This window comes from Pan troglodytes, chromosome 2 (genome assembly GCF_028858775.2).
Source record: "Pan troglodytes isolate AG18354 chromosome 2, NHGRI_mPanTro3-v2.0_pri, whole genome shotgun sequence".
Classification (NCBI taxonomy): domain Eukaryota; kingdom Metazoa; phylum Chordata; class Mammalia; order Primates; family Hominidae; genus Pan; species Pan troglodytes.
Window position 1 is genome coordinate 143955979 of NC_086015.1, and position 18651 is coordinate 143974629.

The following is an 18651-nucleotide window of genomic DNA, read 5'->3' on the forward strand; positions in this document are numbered from 1 at the left end:
AGATACACAAATAGCCAACAAGCATATAAAATGCTTGTTGTTCAACATAACTAATCACCCAGGAAACGTAAATCAAATCCACAAAGTGACACCACCTCACACCCATTAGAATGGCTACTATTAAAAAAAAAGTAATAAGTGTGGGTAAGGATGTAAAGAAACTGGAAACCTTGTGTATTGCTGATGGGAATATAAAACGATGCAGCCATTGTGGAAAACAGTATGGCAGTTCCTCAAAAGCTTGAAAACATAACTACCACATAATCCAGCGATTTCAGTTCTGGGTATATACCCAAGAGAATTGAAAGCAGGGTCTTGAAGAGCAATTTGTATACCCATAGTCATAGAAGTATTATTCATAATCATCACAATGTGGAAGCAGCCCAAGTGTCCATTGACAGAAGAACACATAAATAAAATGTGGTTTTGTATTTAATAGAATATTATTCATCCTCAAAAAGGAGGGAAATGTTGCTACATGTTACAGCATGGGTGAACTTTGAGGAGCTTATGCTAAGTGAAATAAGCCAATTACAAAAAGACAAATGCTATATGATTCCACTATTGTGAGATATCTAGAGCCATAGAGACTGAAGGTAAAGGGTGTTTGCCAGGGGCTGGGGAGAGGGGGAAATGGGGAGTTGCTGTTTAAACGAGTATAGAGTTTCAGTATTGCAAGATGAAAGAAGCTCTGGAGATTGTTTGCACCACTATGTGAATGTAACTGCTGAACTGTACACTTAAAATGGTGAAGATGGTAAATTTTATGTTATGTGTATTCGCAGATAAATCCACCTACACAACCAGTGAGTCACGTTTATATCGCTCTTTGGGACTTTCCTATCCATGGCCATGTTCATCAACTCAGTTGATTTTCACAGCAACCCCCAGCAATCAGCAGAGTGGGTGGAATCCAGAGGGGCTCAGAAAGATCATGGATCTAGGACTAAGTTCCAGGTCTCCCAACTCCCTTCCTATTGGTCTCTTTCTACTGATCATCTTTCCTCTTGGGGACTATAAACGAGTGTTTACAGGGACTAGCCTGTCAGTGAGCCTTTAACCAGCATGACTAAGTGCTGACCCTACCTTAAAAATCATAAAGGCTCCAAAGAGAAGCCCTGCCCACTGTCCCTGAGGAATTAATATTTAATGAAGCCATGATTGTCCCCCAACAAAGAAAAAGATTGTCACTTTACTGTATACTCATGGCTGGAAATGTACCTTTCATCTGATGGCTCAGGGCAGAGAGCTTCAGAGAGTCCTCCTTGGTCCTTGCATCCAAAGTGGCACATCACATCAAGCCAGGGACATTCAACAACTATAATCCTAACTCAGCCCCATCTCCCCAAGGAGCCCTTGTAGCTGTTAAATCCACTCCAAGAAGCTACAGATCCTACCATGCCAGGGCCATGGGATGAGATCTGCATCTTAGAGGACAAAAGTCACATCTGTTAATATATAGAGAGCACTTAATACATGTAAGGTTCTACTTCTCTGTATTTTACATGTGTCCTGGGGTAAATTGTTAAGAAAGGAGTTATTGATGTCTTCTGGTTGTTTTATACAGTTGGGTTGGTTGATTGTTTTGTTAACTGTTATTGGTTTACTTTTTATTATGGGTTTCATTTGTTCATTTGTTTTTGTTTTAGTATTAGAGAACAGAGCGTAATTGAATGTGGTTTTTCTACGACTACCTGAAGAAAATGTCCAGGACACTCTTAAAACAAAATAATTAAGCATAAATAGGTTGGTTGCCTTTGTTTCTCTGGAAAATGTAATCTTCCCCTCACTGATTCTTTTTGTGATCTGAAAAGTTGCTTCATTTCTTGTGATCATTGGATCCCACCATCAACCACAGCAGAAGGCTTTGGGTGAGAGGGAGAACTTTGCATGTCAGCTATTGTTGATGCAACTCCAAGGAGACAATTAATCGCTTCCTCTAGGTTTTACCCCACCAATCCAACCCAAAGCCCATCACTCAACTTTTCAATCACTCACATATCCATTCAATGGGTATTTATTGGGCATCTACTGTGTATGAGGCACTGTGAGGGGCAAAATGGACACAATCTCTGACTTCATACAGCTTACAGTTTAGTGGGAATATTGACATTAAACATAAATACGTAGAGCTTTCACTGCAGTTGTGGTATCTGCTAGGAAGTGAGACATGTAGTGTGCTTCTTCATTCATCCACTAGGTATTTACTGAGCACTAAGACAGGCAAAACTCTATCTCAGGTGCTTACTGGAACACGTAACTGGACAAAGCTGGGATGTAAGAGAAGATCCCCTAAGCAACTGTCATTCAAGCTGAGACCTGAGGGATAGAGAGAAGCTGGCCTGGCAAGGAGAAGACTGGAAGTGCATGCCAGTCCAAGGAACGGCGTGACAGGGTCCTAGAGCAGGATATGCCTGTGAGAATGAGAAGGGAGGCCAGTGGGCCTGGAGCACTGGGGCTTGGGCAGGGCAAAGAGAGGTTGAAGCAAGAGGAAGGGCCAGGGCTCTCCAGTTTCCGCAGGCTCCATGCTCCTCTAAGAGTTGTCACTTGATCCTAATGGCAGGGGGAAACTTCTGAGGGGTTTTCAGCTGAGAGATAATGTTCTCATCATTAAACTATAGTATATTTTACTCTCTATTTTGTCAAGATCCTAAAACAGGTCAAATTTCAGTATGTTGTCCATCAAAAATGTCATGCAAGTTCACATTTGAGGCATGACACACCCCTTCCCTTGGTACCTTTCAACATGCTGTTCTCCTGTTTTCTTTTTTGCTCTTTTCTTCCTGATGAACTCCTATTCATACTTCAAAATTCAATCTGGCCTTGACCTCATCTGTAAAGCAATTTGACTTCCCCAGGCCTTGACTGCAACTTATACTCACCTCCAGATAATAGTAGACTCAGAGGATGGGCCAGGGCCAGGGACAACCACCAAACTATTTGTTACCCACGCACAGAAAGTGAGGTAAGCACAGAAAGTGAACGTGTTTAAAAACATTTAGAGCAATTACACGAACAATTTTATGACTATTGAATCTAATAATTTTGAAATGCAGGGCTTGAATTTTGTTGGCTATTTTAATTTTTTCTAATAATTCATCTTTATTGTATTTTATAAAAGTATTGATCCACAAAGAATTGAAATTTATTTTTAAATGAAGGAAGGGGGCCTTCAGCACAGACGGTCTGAGAAGCCCTGTCCAGAGTACCTCATCCTGAAGGCCTTTCTCTGCTTCCTCCTCCCTCTTCGCTATCTGCTGACCACTGCAAGTTCACTACCTCATTTCATCTACTCAACTCCTTACAAGGAAATCAATCCCTAACTTACCTCCTCTCCTCTTATTAGAAGTGAGCTAACTGAAGCTAAAAGGTAAAGCAGCTGCCTATATTGGTTTCCTATTGCTGCTATAACAAAGTACCACAGACTTAGTGGCTTAAAAGTATACAGATTCCTTATCTTATAGTTTTGGAGGTCAGAGAGCATAAATGGGTTCACTGGGCTAACATCAAAGTGTCAGTGCAGGGCCACATTCCTTTGAAAGGCTCTAGGAAATAATGCATTTATTGCCTTTTCCAGTTTCTAGAGGCCTCCTGCATCCCCTGGCTTGTGTCCCCTCCCTCCTTCTTCAAAGCCAGTAGTGTAGCATCTTCCAAATCTCTCTCTCTCTCCCTCCCTCTCTCTCTCTCCCTCCCTCTCTCTCTCTCAGCCCTGCTTCCATCACCACATCTCTCCTCTTCAACTCTATTCCCTCTTATAAGGATCTTTGTGATTACATTCAGCCTACCTGCAATATACAGGATAATCTCATTTCAAGATTCTTAACCACATCAGCAGAGTCCCTTTTGCCATACATGATAATATATTCAAAGGTTTCAGGAATTAGGATGTGGATATCTTCTGAAGGCCATCATTCTGTCTACTATAATGGCCAAGATCACACAACTACTAGGGCAGCTACTTCCAAGATTCAAACCCCCAGGTCTTGGCCTCAGAATCCATGCTTTTGGTTTTGTTTTATCTTTCCCAACTACTCCACTCTACCTTCTAATATATGTGCATATGTTAGTAGAAATACTTTGTCCCAGCTACTCAGGAGGCTGAGGCAGGAGAATAGCTTGAACCCGGGAGGCAGAGGTTGCAGTGAGCTGAGACCACACCATTGCACTGCAGCCTGGGCCACAGAGTAAAACTCCGTCTCAAAAAAGAAAGAAAGAAAGAAGGAAGGAAGGAAGGAAGGAAGGAAGGAAGGAAGGAAGGAAGGAAGAAAGAAAGACTTTGTTTGAAAGCATTAGGAAATAGACACAGAGCTATGGTGTGTGGGTAGAAAGAGAATTTATGCCACTGCATGAGACATCTGAGGCCCCTGCAAGCAGTCATGCAAACGTGAGAGAGCTGCCGCAGGTAAGCTCCAGCTCAAAGACAGAGCGCCAGGAATGCAACAGCTGCTGTGGTCCCAGGAGGACCTTTGATAAGTCAGCTGGAGAGCACATGCATACATCTCAAGAAAGACAAAATTTTCCCCAGCAAGGACAATGTTCCTTGGCAGTGTGGACTCTTTATTCTCCGGCAGATAGATAAATAGATAGGTGATTCTTATTAGCAAGAAGAATAACCTGCACAGAGTTTCTCCAGGAAGACATTAAGATAATTCAGCAGCAGCAATCCACTGTCAGCTTCAGTCAATTATTCATGGAAAACTTGTATAAATCAAACAGAATCCTTCAAGAACTTGTTCTGTGTTGTGTTGGCTGGTGCAAATGCTGGCGTCATCCGCTGTGTGGGGTTTGTTAAATCACAGTATTTCCCTAATCCTATTGATTCCAGCTTGTCCTCCCTGGGGGCCACAAGACCATCAGCTCGTCCTAAAGGCTGTGCTTGCCTCCCAGGGAAGTACGCTAGTAGAGGAAAGCAGAGACATCCTGAAGCACAGACCTGCTGTTTCCTCTTTGCTCTGCCCAGGGGCAAGGGCTGAGGAGCTGCCCAGCCTTGACAAGTGAGAGCTGGGGATGTTGGGGCCTCAGCAGGAGTAGGCAAGTGGCACTTCCTGTCCATGAATGTGATACGAGGAGCTGAGGGACCGTGCCAGAGTCCTCAAAGAACTGCTGGCCCAGAACCAGTCTTGGAGCCCACAACCAGGGACCCACCCCAACAAAGCCAGGCAAGGTCAGGATCAAGATGCAAAGGCAGATGGGGCCAAGTAACGTCCTGCTGGACAGGGGAGAGGGAGGCATCCTGATGACTTGAGAAGCTCTTCAGAAGCCCCAGGCATGGGCAATACAAGAGAATTTGAGGGAGCTTCAGGAAGCAATATTAGTGCCATCTACTGTGCCCCCTTTAGCCCTCTACTCACCTCTGTCTAAGCATATGCCATGCCGTTTACATTAATGTTTTTACTTACCTGGAGGACTGGTATTTATGGATGTTCAGATAGTACACTGTACAAGGTCACCACACCTAAAGAATGCCACTGGGCTCTCAGATACTCACTTATCTGAGAGAACACTGGAGAGTGTGTGGACTCCCAGCTAGGTGTGTCCTGGGGCAGTAGCAATGCGCTGCCACCAACAAACCCACCAGGCACAGCCAGCCCGGGCACAGTGTGCTCACTCAGGAGAGAAAGCCTCTAGGCTGTCACTGACTCATCTGTGTGTGCAGCTGTGCCTTCTCCCAATGTCACTTCTCTTGCCCATCATTGCTCCAGGAGATGCAATTCCACTCCCAGAACCCTGCTTCTGACTCTGATCCTGACTCAGTTGCCTGAGCCAAGGGCTGAGGAACAGGCAGGGATATTGGACTGTGCTCTTCAGCATCCAAATGTGATGCCTGCCAGGACATGTGCTGCCTGCCAGGGCTCTGGAAAGCTCCCCCAGAGTGAGTCATGGTTTCTGGGCACCATTGTTCAGGTGGGACTATGTACTAACATTGATTTATTTTTTACTAGTGAAAGAAGCGCTTTTTAAATTTTTCAGAAAGGTGCCTCATGTTCTGGCTTGACCCTGCTTATCTCCCCCTCCCCATTTCAACTCACTCATTAAGCATTTGGATTAGGCACTTATTTATGCCTCCAGCAGCCAGCAGGTGATTTGTTCCAAGGCCAAGTGATGGGGAGAAGAAAGAAAAGAGGAAAGATGGGAAGAAAGGAGGGAGGGAAAGAGGAAAAGATCTGTAAGTATTTGAATGGATGGATGATGGATGGATGGATGGATGGATGGGTGTCTTATACCCGTTAAACACAGAAATTCATCTTGTTCTCCTGTGGCCTTCTGTTTTGACTATTTCAGTTATTCCCAATACTGTTTCCTTCTCTCCTGTCTCTCCCACATGCTCTGGTTTATCCATGAGGCTATCCACATCTTCTAGACTGAATCATTTTTGGGGCTCACATGTTGCCTTTCCATAGCTGCAGACTGCATCCCTACCCCTCTCTCCCACCCCTGCTGAAGCAGCCCACCCCTGGGAGCCAGGCTCCTGGCCAGGAGCATCCAGTGATGTTGCTGTTCACAGCAATTCACAGCATTCATGCCCAGGAAGTGAGGGTGTCTTCCTCTCCCCTCTCTCTGGGCAGGAAGGTACCCCAGGAGGATCTGGCTGCCACTGCCTCCTTCCTGGAAGATGGAACTCCCTCTTCTATCTAACACAATTTCCCCAAGCCCTACCTGCAGATTCAGCTTTTATCCTTGGGGAGATTTTTTTCCTGCACATTCTCAATGCTTAGTGCTGTGAAGTTTCTTATATGGCCTGTTTCAGGGAACATTAAGCATTCTCAAGGCTCCAAGATGTTGACTGCAAAATGAATTTTCTTGGGGGTTGGGGGGCAGGGCAGGGGCTCTCAATAGGGACTCAAAAGGGTGAAGGTGGTGAAGGTATTTTTTTGAGCACCTGATCTCTGCTGGGCATTGTACTGTGCCCTGGGGAGCAGCAGTGAATAAGAGAGACCCCCATTTTCATGGAACATCCAGTCTAGTAGGAGAAAAGAGATAGTAAGTGAATCAATGATGGTACATGCTCCATCACGTGGGATAGGGGATGGACATGGCTCAGGGATGGTGAGTGGGAGGGGGACAGGTTGGCAGTGAGGCTCTTAAACCCAGGTGGTCTCTGCAGAAAAGACTTTAGACTTATGAACTGAGCAATAAGCAGGAGCCACCGAGACACAGGCAAGAGACAGGCAAGGGGAGAATGGGCAAGCCTGGAGAGTTGGGGGACAGACAGTGGCCAGGGTGGCTGGAGCGCATGAACGAGGAGGAGAGTGGGCAGAGCTCAGCTCAGGAAGGTGGACAGGAACCTTCCCGAACACAGTTACTGATACTTATATTAATGGCTACCCCATAGTGAGAGTGTGTTGTATGCCCAACACTGTGTTAAGTCCTTCACCTAAGTTATGTCATTAATCATTACAACAGCAATCTCTGAGATGGAGATTATTAGCCCACTTAACAGATACAAATGGTAATGGCATGTACTGAGTATCTATTAGGGGCCATCCATCAGGATGTATGCTGTATATGCAGGGTCTCATTGATTCCTCATAACAGCTCCATAGAAGTGCAAGTATTCTTATTTCTCCATTGTACAGGTGAGAAAACAGAGATTCAGAGCATTAAAATGACTTGTTCAAGGTCCCACCATTGCAAGTCAGATCAAACTGTGGATGAATGGATCCAACCCTTGTGTCTGTTTGCCCTTCAGGTCTGTCTTGATGTTGACTTTGGGGAATGAGGGGCATAATTTCTGCCAGAGAGAACTGCTGGGGACATGTAAGGATTTGTCCTTTTATCTGGGCTCTTCCCAGAGCCCTGGGAGGGAAGCTGAAGGGAGGCCCAGAGGAGCTGGTGGGGGTGGGTGCATAGCACCCCTCCCAGCAGGCTGTGGGAGCTGGCCTCCCCAAAAGTGGACTTGGATCATGCTCCTTCTCCAGAGACTCAACCCATTCCACCACTGCCTTTAAAACTGTTGCCACATTTGAGAAATATTCCACCTCTAAAGCACACCTCCTGCACAGCACCATTTTCATCCTTCTTTGTCACAGCCCAGACCAACCCCAATCGACTTTAAAGTGATTTGCCTCCCAGAATTCTCCCAGTACTCCCCAACAGCATTTGGGCTAGTGTTCGGGCCAATAGATCATTTGGAATGTTTTTATAACATAAAAATCCAATCCTTTATAGCAAGCAATCAGCAGTCTTAAAATAATTGCCCATAACTAAAGACAAACCAAAGTAACAGCAAATGAAATCTGATTAATGGGTAGTAAAAACTGATGTTCTCTAAAAAATTCCTCAAAATAAATTTCACTAGAATAATCTCTCCATGAAGATATTTCTTTAGGGGCTTAAGATAAATAGACTTCTGTTTTTCAAGGTACCTCATAACTAAATTACATAGCACATGGGGGAGGTTCTGGTTATTTTCCTAAGTAAAGAATTTTCTGTGTGCTTCTATTTTCCCTCAAGGCCATCACAGAAAGAGAATAAAATTTCATTTTCCCCCTACAATTATGTATCTGCATTATTTTTGTAATTACTAAGAACAAGCTCCCCAAACACAATTCTGCAACTGAGGCACACAGGGTTGAAATCAAGAGACAAATCCTCTTTCCTTCTTTCTGGGCTGTATTTCAAAAGGTCAGTGTTAATGACAATTGAGAAAACTCAACTTCTCCTCAGAGGCCAAGGTTTTTAAGATGCCTCAGGTGGCAATTTGGAACAGAGCCTAACCTGTTGCAGGAGTGAAATGGGGGACTCAGGAGACCCAATTCTCACCTCTGCCCTGGCCCCCACTGGTTTCATGCCTTTAGCTCATGAAATCATTAAACATATAAGGTAGGACCTTAGAAATAGAGAAACTAAAAAGGAGACTTGCTGAGCTAATGAGAAGAGGAGGGGTGGAGGGTGATTAAAGGACTATTCCAAGGTGAGATGAACGAATGGCGTTAGTCAGGTAGAGGGAACAAAATAAGCAAACTCCACAAGAGGAAAACATCCAGCTTCAGTGAGTGACCCCACACAAGAAGAGAGACCAGAAGGAAGGAGACAGAGCTGGGCAGAGATGCAGGTGGTTTTGGAAGATGGAACAAAAATCCTTTTCTGGATGAGAATCCTCTTCTGAGCATCAGTGCGAGGCCATGTCAACCTCCAGTGGAAAAAGGAGAGGTGCTGGCATAGGAGGTTGAAGAGAGGGGAGAGAGTGTAAGAGTTTTTGAGAGGATTGGGGGACACCACTGCCCAGGGCACATGTTCTTTCCAGGTAGAGTTGAGCACCTGACTCAGGTATCAGACCATGAGTTTCTGGTGACTCAAACAGCAACACTGTATAATTGTGCCCAGCAGTGTTTAGCAGGTAGCCCAGGTAAGAGTAGAGATGGTGGAGGGCCAGGCTGACCCCATGTGGAAGTATAGGTAGCACTGAAGGGCAGATTAGGTAAAGGGAGTGAAGCTGTTGGCAAGAGAGAGACTGAGATGACAGACCCCAAGGTCAGGACTAGATTGAGAGGGAAGTAAGCAAATACAAAGACAATCGACGGATTAAGGAATTAGAAATCTCAATGTAGACAAAGAGCAGATGCTGTGAGATGAACCCAGGGAGAGTGACAGAAAAATACAAGGTGTGGTCAAAGTATTACTGTCGTTTGAGATCCCAGAGTGGAGGAGACCCAAGTGATCACAAGGGTATGACCATGGGAATAGACAGCTGAAGTGGAGAGGAGTTGAAGGCTTCCTGAGTTAAGGAGATCAGGATTCTGAGGGGCCAGAGCATGGAACTGACCACCACAAGGATGCTGAAGTCCCTAATAATGGCAGCAGGACTCAGCATGGGGGAGAAATCTCTGCCCAATGCATTGGTGGAGTCTTGGGACAATCTACTTTGAGGAACTGGGACCCACCCTTTCCCCACCCCCAGTTCAAAGAAACATTTTTCTAACAGGACTTTCTCCCTTTGATCAACAAGCTATATCATAAATTATCTGAAGCCTGAGGAACTTAAATTAAAAACAAGAGGACACAATTAGATAACAAGGTGGAAGCTAGACTTTGAAAGTAAGTGCTGTATTTGAAATGTTATATCCCAAATATCTCTTTAAACCCACCAGCCTCTCTTGCTCTGAATGTCCCTTAGTCTCTGATACAAGTAACCTCATCTCCTGCTCCTCCTATGGCTTCCTAGTGATCCCACACCCCCATCCAAAGACTCTATTTCCACACCTGAGTCCCCGCAGAGCTACAGTGCAAAATAGGTCATGTCTTACCACACTGGTGGCTGCCAAACACTTCCCCAGTACCCTGTGACATCTTACAGAGAATGTACTCATATAACATATGAATATGGAATTTCTTGGTTGAAAAGGGATGGGAACTCTAGAGAGCTCTGCCTATTTGGCCTCCCTCTCACTTGGCCATCTACATCCCCATGGGCCTGTATGTTTATTTCTCTGTTCACTTACATGAAACAAAAGACTTATAAGAAGAATGGCAATAAGGTTTGATACAAAACAGTAGAGCAGGCATCATTCTATTAAGGGTATGGTATGGTACAGTCATTACAAATGGGGGTTCAAAATACAGGTGCTGGGTTTGAAATCCGGCTCCTTCACCTACTGTGTGATCCTGACAAGTTACTTATTCTTAGTTCCCCATTTTCTGCTGTAGTTAAGTGAGTATAATAAAAGTATTTAATAACTGTTAATAATTTACACCTATCAACCCTTGCTGGATACATGATTTCATTATGTGGATGTTATGAATGAGCTGTGCAACTGTTGGTGATGGATTAACACAAAAAAACAAGGAGCAAGTGGCCAAAGTTAGCCCAATCCCTGAGTCTCAAAATGTATATCTGGAAAACATGGGCTAAGGAGGCCTCGCTTGCCACTTGTCTTAGTTTATATTGCCCCAGAAGCAGACTTTGAGCCAAGTCTCTGAGGACAAGCCACCTATAGGGAGGTGCAAGGAACAGGGGTAGGAAGGAGGGCAAGTGGTATGGGAGGGGAAGGCAACCATTATTCAGCCAGCTACAACAGTGGAAGATTAAAGCTTAATCCTCTGGGGGCGCTCTGGTAAATAGCACAAAATAGGGTTCAGAATTATTTTGGCCAGGGAGCTGAATATTCTTGACCAACACTCATAAACCACTTGTCAGTGGTTAAGGGTGATTAATTCATAGGCACTTCCTGCTGGCTGTTTACAGGGAAAAAGGGGTTTTCTGTACTCTGAAGGCAAACCACAACAAAGATGAAAGTATAAGTTACCAGACATCAGGTTGGCACAGGTGGAAATGGTGAAAATACCTGAGGAGCTATGGGCAGAACACACACTGCAGCTACACTAGTCATATTTGTATAGGCTTCCCCACAATGATGAGGCAATTGTCATAAGGTGCAAATGTTGTTCTTAGCTATCAGTTCCCACCCTGCCCTTCCACTTCCCTTAAGACTTGTGTGATTTAATGCAGTCAATTTTCTCATGATAGCACTTGATCTGCCCCAGGTATGTGTACTGCTAAGAATGCTCGGCATGAACATGCCAGGGGTTTCCATCAGTGAATGGGAAGGTTTATGCAAATAACACTGCACAGCACTGAGACATTGATGCTGAACCTTGACTTTTCCCTTATGCTTTACAATGCAAGTTGCAGATGTCGGGAAAGGAGCTGAGCAGGAAGAGAAAGGGAGCCAGCACTGTGCTGGGGTCTTTATGCCTCACCGAATCCACAACCAGTCCTGCAGCAGTAGAGAGTGAGTCTTCTTCCCCCTGCCTTCACCAGCCCTGGGAGACAGCCATCACATCCTTCTGTGCCAACCTGAAGGGTGGCAATTAATTCATTTCAGTGTTATTTTTACTTGAGTTGGCTTGCTTACAAATGACGTTGAACTGCTTTTCATGTTTATTGTTCTCCAGCCTTTTAACTTCTACATCATCTCTTTCTTCGGCACGCACATACCACTCCTCGCCTGTTTATAACATTGTTTCCCGGGGAAAGTCAATTTCTTGTCCAAGATGCAGTTTTGAGGAACAAGCTGTGTTCGCAGCCTGCTTGTGCTCACAACAGAACCAGGTGCAAGGGGTGGAAAAGAGGGGTCGGGACAGCAGTTTCTCCAGAGCCTTTGGGGTTCATGTCATCTTCCACCTGACTCTGAACTTGAAGAAGTCAGAAGCCTGGATTATTCTCCATTTATAGTCACCCTCCATCCATTCTCTGCTCTGCACTGCACCCAGAGGCTGACCTCCAGGGACCACATCACAGTTCCCTTGCTTTCCAGCTTCCAGGTGGGTCCGGCCAGTGATAGGCATCATAATGAGAGAAAACAGGGGAACAGAGTTGAGAAAATTTTTTATCCTACACTAGTGTTAGTTTCCTAGAGCTGCCATAATAAATTACCACAGACTTGGATGGCTTAAAACAACAGAAATTTATTCTATCACCGTTCTGGAAGACAGAGGTTTGAAATCAAAGTGTCAGCAGGGTTGGTTCCTGCTGGTGACTCTGAGGGAGCACCTGCTCCATGCCTCTCTCCTGGCTTCTGGCAGCTGCTGCCATCCACAGTGTTCCTTGGCTTGTAGGTGCATCACTCCAACCTCTGCCTCCATCTCCACATGGTGTTCTCCTCTCTGGGTCTGAGTCTGTCTCTTCTCCTATTATAAGGATACCAATCATATTGGATTAAAGACCACCCTAATCTAGTATGGTCTCATCTTAATTATTATGTCCTGATTTCATCACAAGGACTCTATTTCAAAAGAAAAAAAAAAGCCACATTCACAGATACCAAAGGTTAGGACTTCAATATATCTTTGGAGCGACACAGTTCAACCCATAACACACCCCTGCCTGGCCACTGCTGTGGCTCTGGATGGCTCCTCTGAGCCACTACACCTATCCAGTGGCCTGTCTTTCACATCCAATATACTATTTCCTCTCCCAACCCTTTCAGGGCATGCTGCTAGTGTCCAGAAGCCTCACAATCTTTTGTCCTTGCCCTGCCCACACTGCCTTTACTCACAATCCCTTCACTGAACCCTCCTGAGCAGCCCTCTAAGTGCTCATTTCTTTCCTGGCCAATAAACTGGCCCATGGCCAAATTGTGAAGTCAGAAAAATGCAAGAGTATTACAAAAAACATTTGTGGAGTTCAACCTGTGTCTTTGGTGTGTGACAGGCACAGAGATGGCTGCACCACCTAGGTGTAAAGGAATGCATGGGAAGCTGGCTGAAACAACCTAGGAGCAAACTGCCTTCCACCCACAGCTGGACAGAGGTGCATCCTGTGTTTTAGCCCCAGGGCTGCATTATGGAAGCCAGATGGGTCATTTTGAAAAGACCAAAACTGCCTTATCTCTCAGGACAAGGTAACCCCAGCAGGTAAGAACTTTCCTACCCCCTTCTTCCATTCTACTCAGGAGGAGCAAGACGCAGTGTGGGGAAGAGGGTGGAGAAGGCTAGAAGAGCAATTCAGAGAAAAACAGAGGCTGACTGTCAATGCTCGCTGCATCCTCAGTGCCCCCACCCAGCAAGGTTTCACATCCAGAAGTAGACTCACAGCTGGGGAAGTTGAAACTTGAAAGCAATTCTGAATTTTTGTTACTGCTCAGAAGTGAACATTGAAACTATGAAGAATGAAACTGTTCTTGTGATTGAAAGTGAACAAAGAATGTTTTTACTTAAGATTGACAAGAAAAGTTATGGTACTGTGTAGCAATTTCATTTTGGATGCAGGGAAGAGTGGTCCACAGACCAGGTCTGATGGGATAGTGGTGCAAAAGAATAAATACACATAAATACTTGTCTCCTGCTAGCACTTTGTCAGGTTCCACTCATTCTATGTGCTTGATAAAAGGAGCTAGAGCTAGATATATGAATATAAATATAGATCCAATAAACATCAGAAACTAGTGTAAATAAAGTAGAAAGATGAATCAAGAGACAGCATACATAAATATGGGGTTCACAGGGTCAGACAAGGGTGAAAGGCTGGACTGCAAATATGGCTCTGAGATTCCTGGGAGCCAAAAGAAGACAATCAATTATGAATTTGAATCTGTCCATGGAAAATCAAGCATAGCAGTTTCTTGGATGAAACAAAGCCTTTCTTGTATTCAAGCCTTCAAATTTTCATGTGGCTCTTCAAACAGGGTCCACTGATTTGGTGTCAATATCCTCACCAACAAGCTACGATAAATACTGTAGAGGAGTTTCACCGATCAGCTCCCTACATCATCTATCAAAAGAAGCTGAGAACAGGGCAGAAAATGCACACTTACGGAAAGTTAACACAATCTGATATAAGTAGGTCACTCCTCTTGGTCTGGCTTGATGGGTTTTTACTGTTTTCATTGGAGTAGCCATTAGAAGGGTGCACACCTGATGAATTTCACAAATCAGGAGATGGGAGCAGCGTGGGCAGATGGAAGGGCCCTGTGGAAAGCAAAGAGGTCACTATTTTTCATCATCCACATTCCTCAGGAAAGAAAACTCATCCATCACTGGCAGCAAACACTGGCATAAAAAGTCTAACCTGCTCAGGTGATTGAGGCAACCTCAGGCTTTCCACAGTACCCAGAGGGCACCATATATATGAAATATATTTTCTTTTTGAGGAAGATTTAATTTTTTTCTAGGTTTTGATTCACAAAACACAATTAGGAGCTTATTTGTGTTAATTCCAACTACAACTGAACACTGAAGCTGAATGGTGTCAGAAAATGAAATGATCTTCCATCAAGATTAAATATGTGTGTCCTGAAAGACTGTTTTTCAAAAGTAGACTTATTCTAACAAGAAATTGATTTGGATGTACAAGTATACTGTTATTCAAATAACTTTCAAACATAACAGGGCTTAGAGAAAAATGCCATTTTCTACCTCAACAGAGCATGTAATGGTTTGTCACTGCACGTAAAGTTTAATTTGCACAAAAACTCAATATGTCTTCCTGAAGCCCTCCCTCTCTGAGACCCAGGCAGGGCTATCTGGACCTCCTTTCTCACTTCTGTAGGCCTATGAAGTTTTAGGAATGAATGAATACGAGACAGTCTATTACCAGCTGCACTGTTTCCAACTCCACTTAAACTACAAGGAAGATTAAAGACGGTATTTGGAAGGAAATTCCCAAACCACATGGGCATCACCACAGTTAGGAACTAAGTCAGTGCTAGCCAGAGAGAGAGAGGAGCACCTGGGGCAGGTGGCCATGAGGACATCCAGACTGGGAGAGCAACATGTGCCAACGCCAGAGGCTGCAGAGCCATGAGAGCAGGTGCATGTTAGGGAGAGGATCCTGGAAGCACCCCAGGGCCAGGAAATGGGGCTGGTGCCAGGGGCAGGGGTCAGATCTCAAAGGTCTCTCCTCACGTGTCCTGGAAAGAAGTTTGGGTTTTCTTTCTCCTGAAGGTGATGGAAGACACACCAGTGAAGGATTTTGAGCAGGGCAGTGACACTGACCATCAGAAAGCCTGGAAGAGCATATCCCCAGACAGAAGCATGGATCTAAGATACCAGCAGCATCCCGTACTCCGTTTGACTTTTGTTCACATACATTTCAGGTGTGTGACTTCCTCCGTTCATGGATTGTCAGCTTCCAGAGGGCAGGAGCATGTGTTCTTCCGAGTTCCCAGAGGTCCCTGACCACACAGCTCATGTGTCCTTGGTATAGAGTCCACCTGCTTCTTTGCACACATGGCCTTGGGTGACACAATAGCCTTGCTCTGGCATTAGACTGGTCAGTTTCCTTCTCTGATTTCACTAACCAGGAACTTTCTCAAAGATCCAGTGCCTTTGCTGTAATTAGGAAAAGGCCTCCCTCCCTCCGGTGCCCCTTCTCCAAATGCACATAGCCAGGGTGTGTGGTTGGGCAACAGAACACGGGCTGGTTCTCAGGCCCCCTAAATCCTTCAGGCAGGCACTCTCGGACAGAGTGTAGCCTGCACAGTCATACCTGGCAGCCCTGTCTCTCCAGGTCAGGGACAGGAAGCACACAAATATTTGAAAACGACTGTTCGAAATCCTTCAAGCCAATACACATGGGGTGCTCTTGAAAAAAATCTGTGTGCTTTATTTGTGGTTTGGATATGTGCTTTTATATGTGCATTTTTTTAAAAAGCAGGAAGTACACAGAGCAAACTGTCATGAGAGGTTATCTTAGAGAAGCAAGACTGGAGGGAAGGAAGGTTGATTTTATTTGTGGCTGTTTTGTATAAGGAGCATGTATAACTTTTATAATGCAATTTTTCAAGTTAAAAAAAATTCCCTCAAGGCTCAGTTCAGGCCCTGATCTTGCAGTCTTAAGACTCCAAGCCTGTAGTCTTTCCTATCTTATAACACCTAATGGGCAGAGCAGAGACCCCCAAGTCAAGTCCATTACCATGCGTTTTCTGATGCTTTCCCTTCATCTGTGCGTAGACAGAAGGGTGAATGAGATGTTCCAGCCCAGCTCAGAATCACAGCCCCGTGCCTGAGGATTTTAGTGTTAAATGCCCCTAATTATAAAGAGAGTACCAAATGCTTATTTTTTTAATATACTTTAAGTTTTAGGGAACATGTGCACAATGTGCAGGTTAGTTACATATGTATACGTGTGCCATATTGGTGTGCTGCACCCATTAACTCGTCATTTAACATTAGGTATATCTCCTAATGCTATCCCTCCCCCTCCCCCCACCCCATAACAGGCCCTGGTGAAACAACCAAGTGGTCCTATAAGCCTGCCCCACTACTCCCCTCTCCTTATACACAGACTAGAAAGTCAAAGGAGGTCATTAACGAGAGAAAGAGTCCCTGGGGGAGATGGCTATGAAAGAAGTGGGGAGATGAGTGCTCCTGTCCAACCCAGGCCGGGTGAGAAGGGCTCTTAGGACAACACTCAGAGAGATGGAGGATGCTGCAGAAAGGGAGCTTGACCATCCTCTCCAGCCAGATGCTTGCCGAGCTGCAGAGATCCCTGTCCTGTCCCAGGGCTGCCCCAGTAAAGAATGTGGGGACACCCTTCTTGGGAGACTTGGGCAAGAGTTGCCTGTACTTTAGGGGAGAAAAGGCAGTCTCCTGGATCTCAGCTGGTGAATTCTGAGGGTGGGAGGCTGAGCAGAGTAGCCCATGAGGAAAGAGAGCCACAGAATTTGGAGGAGCAAGGGTGTACCTCCCATAAGCCAAGGAGCCCCAGCAGGAAGGGACTGTGCTGTGGGCAGGAGCTGGGGACAGGAGCCACAAGAGGCCAGGCAGGGAGTGCCTCACCAGGAGGCCAGGGATCTGGGTGGTAAGGCCCCCTCCTGAGAGGCTTCTGAAAAACCCACACATGTAACTGCAAGACAGCAAGCACATTCCTCCCTGGCACTAAAAACCATCCGTAGCCAGCACCTGTGAGCAAAGAAGGAACCACAACAGCAGAGCCCATTAAGTACAGGGGCTTTGACCCCTTTCTTCAAATTCTCCCTCCTCTTGCCCACCCCCCAAAAATCCTAATGACGAAGAGAGAATGAAAGAAGACCTGAGTCACACACAGGCCAGGCTGAGCTGGGGAGAGGGAGAAGCTTTAGAGGGGAGAGAGGGAGGCTGAAGTTGCAATTTGACCCCAAGGACCATTTGCTGCCTGAACATGATTCTCAGCTGTCAAAATGACCATCATTGTAGCTGACAGGACCACGTTACAAGATCTGCCTGAACTGTTGTCAAGGAGTAGGAAAGGGAAAAACAACAGAGCATGTTTGAAGCCTGTGATTGGAGAAAAATTCTTGTTTTGTGCTGTCAGTTGTAGGTAAGTATGTGTATCATCAAGAAGATATAATCTCTTCATAGGAAAGGGTTATGTAGCCTATGTCCCTGGTATCAACCTGTCCAGCACCGGGAGCCCATGCAACACCTAATAGATCTGTACTGATCCATGAATTGTGGTCTGATTCAGCAAAACTCACAACCCAGACAGCCCCCTCCATTTGGAAACTGTATTAGTCTGTTTTCACACTGCTGACAAAGACATACCCGAGACTGGAGGGGGGGAAAAGAGGTTTAATTGGACTTACAGTTCCACATGGCTGGGGAGGCCTCAGAATCATGGCAGGAGGTGAAAGGCACTTCTTACATGGCAACAGCAAGAGAAAATGAGGAAGAAGCAAAAGCGAAAACCCCTGATAAACTCATCAGATCTCATGAGACTTATTCACTATCACGAGAATAGCACGGGAAAGATCAGTCCCCATGATTCAATTACCTCCCCTTGGGCCCCTCCCACAACACGTGGGAATTCTGGGAGATACAATTCAAGTTGAGATTTCGGTGGGGGCACAGCCAAACTTTATCAGAAACTGACCTCATTTAAAAAATAGAAGCCTCAAACACAAAGCAGGTGTTTTAGGCAAATGTTCACCAACCTGCCTGAAATTCAGAATCCTTTATAAAAATGCTTAGACCAAACTTTAGCCTCTCACTATGAAATGGCCATTTTTATCTCTAATAATGCTCCTTGCATGATTTTAATACAGCCTATCAGTTATAAACTGGTATAACACCAATTTTCTTAGGCTTAGTATTTGCATGCTATATATTTTTCTTCCTATTCCTTCAATCTGTTGTGTCTCTGTATATCTTTTAAACAGCATAGGGATGGGTCTTGCTTTTTTATACAATCTGTCAATTGCTGCCTTTTAAACAACATGTTTAGTCTGTTTA

At 45.0% G+C, this 18651-nt stretch overlaps 1 long non-coding RNA gene across 1 annotated transcript; it reads right to left on the bottom strand.

Moving 5' to 3' along the window:
• Positions 1-12388: 12388 nt before the first annotated feature.
• LOC134809605 (uncharacterized) lies at positions 12389-18191 on the bottom strand. Its single transcript, XR_010155811.1, has 3 exons — positions 18006-18191; positions 14256-14409; positions 12389-12630 (listed from the first exon to the last, which is right to left on the bottom strand). It is a non-coding gene; the product is annotated as an uncharacterized LOC134809605 (long non-coding RNA).
• Between the last annotated feature and the right edge of the window lie 460 nt (positions 18192-18651).